The sequence below is a fragment of the Lolium rigidum genome, chromosome 3, assembly GCF_022539505.1.
Source record: "Lolium rigidum isolate FL_2022 chromosome 3, APGP_CSIRO_Lrig_0.1, whole genome shotgun sequence".
Taxonomy (NCBI): Eukaryota; Viridiplantae; Streptophyta; class Magnoliopsida; order Poales; family Poaceae; genus Lolium; species Lolium rigidum.
In genome coordinates, this window is record NC_061510.1 from 200682876 (window position 1) to 200687747 (window position 4872).

The following is a 4872-nucleotide window of genomic DNA, read 5'->3' on the forward strand; positions in this document are numbered from 1 at the left end:
AATAACGGAGAGCATGCAAGATCATAAACAACACATAGGTAATAACTTGATAATTAACATAACATAGTATTCTCTATCCATCGGATCCCGACAAACACAACATATAGCATTACGGATAGATGATCTTGATCATGTTAGGCAGCTCACAAGATCCAACAATGAAGCACAATGAGGAGAAGACAACCATCTAGCTACTGCTATGGACCCATAGTCCAGGGGTGAACTACTCACTCATCACTCCGGAGGCGACCATGGCGGTGAAGAGTCCTCCGGGAGATGAATCCCCTCTCCGGCGAGGTGCCGGAGGAGATCTCCAGAATCCCCCGAGATGGGATTGGCGGCGGCGGCGTCTCGCATAGGTTTTCCGTATCGTGGCTCTCGCATGCGGGGGTTTCGCGACGGAGGCTTTAAGTAGGCGGAAGGGCAACGCGGGGGGCCACACGAGGGCCCCACACCACAGGTCGGCGCGGCCAGGGCTTGGGCCGCGCCGCCCTAGTGTGGCGGCGCCTCGTGGCCCCACTTCGACTCCTCTTCGGTCTTCTGGAAGCTTCGTGGCAAAATAGGACCACGGGCGTTGATTTCGTCCAATTCCGAGAATATTTCGTTACTAGGATTTCTGAAACCAAAAACGAAGAAAACGACAAGCGGCTCTTCGGCATCTTGTTAATAGGTTAGTTCCAGAAAATGCACGAATATGACATAAAGTGTGCATAAAACATGTAGATATCATCAATAATGTGGCATGGAACATAAGAAATTATCGATACGTCGGAGACGTATCAGCATCCCCAAGCTTAGTTCTGCTCGTCCCGACCAGGTAAAATGATAACAAAGATAATTTCTGAAGTGACATGCCATCATAACCTTGATCATACTATTTGTAAACATATGTAATGAATGCAGCGATCAAAACAATGGTAATGACATGAGTAAAAAGTGAATCACAAAGCAAAGACTTTTCATGAATAGTACTTCAAGACAAGCATCAATAAGTCTTGCATAAGAGTTAACTCATAAAGCAATAAATCAAAGTAAAGGTATTGAAGCAACACAAAGGAAGATTAAGTTTCAGTGGTTGCTTTCAACTTGTAACATGTATATCTCATGGATAATTGTCAACATAGAGTAATATAACAAGTGCAATATGCAAGTATGTAGGAATCAATGCACAGTTCACACAAGTGTTTGCTTCTTGAGGTGGAGAGAGATAGGTGAACTGACTCAACATAAAAGTAAAAAGAATGGTCCTTCAAAGAGGAAAGCATCGATTGCTATATTTGTGCTAGAGCTTTTATTTGAAAACATGAAACAATTTTGTCAACGGTAGTAATAAAGCATATGAGTTATGTAAATTATATCTTACAAGTTGCAAGCCTCATGCATAGTATACTAATAGTGCCCGCACCTTGTCCTAATTAGCTTGGACTACCGGATCATCGCAATACATATGTTTTAACCAAGTGTCACAATGGGGTACCTCCATGCCGCTCGTACAAAGGTCTAAGGAGAAAGCTCGCATTTTGGATTTCTCGCTTTTGATTATTCTCAACTTAGACATCCATACCGGGACAACATGGACAACAGATAATGGACTCCTCTTTAATGCATAAGCATGTGGCAACAATTATTATTCTCATATGAGATTGAGGATATATGTCCAAAGCTGAAACTTCCACCATGAATCATGGCTTTAGTTAGCGGCCCAATGTTCTTCTCTAACAATATGCATGCTCCAACCATTAAGGTGGTAGATATCTCTTACTTCGAGACAAGACGGACATGCATAGCAACTCACATGATATTCAACAAAGAATAGTTGATGGCGTCCCCGAAGCATAGTTATCGCACAACAAGCAACTTAATAAGAGATAAAGTGCATAAGTACATATTCAATACCACAATAGTTTTTAAGCTATTTGTCCCATGAGCTATATATTGTAAAGGCGAATGATGGAATTTTAAAGGTAGCACTCAAGCAATTTACTTTGGAATGGCGGATAAATACCATGTAGTAGGTAGGTATGGTGGACACAAATGGCATAGTGGTTGGCTCAAGGATTTTGGATGCATGAGAAGTATTCCCTCTCGATACAAGGTTTAGGCTAGCAAGGTTATTGAAACAAACACAAGGATGAACGGTGCAGCAAAACTCACATAAAAGACATATTGTAAACATTATAAGACTCTACACCGTCTTCCTTGTTGTTCAAAACTCAATACTAGATATTATCTAGACTTTAGAGAAACCAAATATGCAAACCAAATTAGCAAGCTCTAAGTGTTTCTTCATTAATGGGTGCAGAGTATATGATGCAAGAGCTTAAACATGAGCACAACAATTGCCAAGTATCAAATTATCCAAGACATTTTAGAATTACTACATGTAGCATTTTCCAATTCCAACCATATAACAATTTAACGAAGAAGAAACTTCGCCATGAATACTATGAGTAAAGCCTAAGGACATACTTGTCCATATGCTACAGACGGAGCGTGTCTCTCTCCCATACAAGTGAATGCTAGGATCCATTTTATTCAAACAAAACAAAAACAAAAACAAACCGACGCTCCAAGCAAAGCACATAAGATGTGGCCGAATAAAAATATAGTTTCAGGGGAGGAACCTGATAATGTTGTCGATGAAGAAGGGGACGCCTTGGGCATCCCCAAGCTTAGACGCTTGAGTCTTCTTAGAATATGCAGGGGTGAACCACCGGGGCATCCCCAAGCTTAGAGCTTTCACTCTCCTTGATCATATTGTATCATACTCCTCTCTTGATCCTTGAAAACTTCCTCCACACCAAACTCGAAACAACTCATTAGAGGGTTAGTGGACAATAAAATCTAACATGTTCAGAGGTGACACAATCATTTTTAACACTTCTGGACATTGCATAAAGCTACTGGACATTAATGGATCAAAGAAATTCATCCAACATAGCAAAAGAGGCAATGCGAAATAAAAGGCAGAATCTGTCAAAACGAGACAGTCCGTAAAGATGGATTTTATTGAGGCACCAGACTTGCTCAAATGAAAATGCCAAAATTGAATGAAAGTTGCGTACATATCTGAGGATCACTCACGTAAATTGGCTTAATTTTATGATTTACCTACAGAGAATTAGACCCAGATTCGTGACAGCAAAGAAATCATGTTCTACGCGAGTAATCCAAATCTAGTATTCACTTTACTATCAAAGACTTTACTTGGCACAACAAAACTCAAAACTAAGATAAGGAGAGGTTGCTACAGTAGTAAACAACTTCCAAGACTCAAATATAAAACAAAAATACTGTAGTAAAAACATGGGTTGTCTCCCATAAGCGCTTTTCTTTAACGCCTTTCAGCTAGGCGCAGAAAGTGTATATCAAGTATTATCGAGAGATGGAGCATCGGTATTATAAGTTCCCCCATCTGTGGTGGCACTAAGGGCTTTGTCAATTTTAGGCCTATAATAATATTTCTTTGGTTTAGGCACTTTAGAGACATACATAAACTTTTGCTCCTTTCCCACATAAGCTTTCTCTCTAAACTTTAAAGATGAAAAGGTTGAACCCAAGGTTCCCATAGCTTTTTCAAGTTCGCCAATCCTATTAATTTGATTATCATGGTCAACACAAGTTCCTAGGACACTAATTCTTTCATCAATTCCTCCTAAGGATTTATCAAGTTCATCGGTTTTATCAAGTAACATCTCCAACTTAGTTTCAACACTCGGAAATTTTTTCTCTATGGTTTCCAATTTTTTCATAACATCCTCAAGAGAGGTTTCAATTTTAGTTTCATTAACAGGTGGTGTTCCAAATAAACTCTCAATAATGCAACTAGCTTCTAAAGCGGGAGCGCCTAGGAAGTTACCTCCCGCGAGACAATCAAGAACATATCTATTCCGACTAGAGATACCAACATAAAAATTCCTGAGTAGGATAGTGGTGGAGTGTTTCTTAGTGCACCTATTATGGGCATCACTAATTCTATACCAAGCATCTTTTAAACATTCTCCCCCTTGTTGCTTAAATGAACGAACTTCAACTTCAGGATTACTCATTTTAGCAATAGTAAATAAAGCAAACTAGATAAAATAAATGCAAGTAACTATTTTTTTTTGTGTTTTTGATATAGAGTGCAAGACAATAAATAGAGTAAAACTAGCAACTAACTTTTTTGTGTTTTGATATAATGCAGCAAACAAAGTAGTAAATAAAATAAAGCAAGACAAAAACAAAGTAAAGAGATTGGGAAGTGGAGACTCCCCTTGCAGCGTGTCTTGATCTCCCCGGCAACGGCGCCGGAAAAAGAGCTTGATGGCGTGTAACTCACACGTTCGTTGGGAACCCCAAGAGGAAGGTATGATGCGCACAGCAGCAAGTTTTCCCTCGGAAAGAAACCAAGGTTTATCGAACCAGGAGGAGCCAAGAAGCACGTTGAAGGTTGATGGCGGCGGGATGTAGTGCGGCGCAACACCGGAGATTCCGGCGCCAACGTGGAACCTGCACAACACAACCAAAGTACTTTGCCCCAACGAAACAGTGAGGTTGTCAATCTCACCGGCTTGCTGTAACAAAGGATTAACCGTATTGTGTGGAAGATGATTGTTTGCAAGAAAACAGTATTGCAGCAGATTTGTATTTCAGTATAAAAGAATGGACCGGGGTCCACAGTTCACTAGAGGTGTCTCTCCCATAAGATAAAAGCATGTTGGGTGAACAAATTACAGTCGGGCAATTGACAAATAGAGAGGGCATAACAATGCACATACATGTCATGATAAATATAGTGAGATTTAATTGGGCATTACGACAAAGTACATAGACCGCCATCCAGCATGAATCTATGCCTAAAAAGTCCACCTTCAGGTTATCATCCGAACC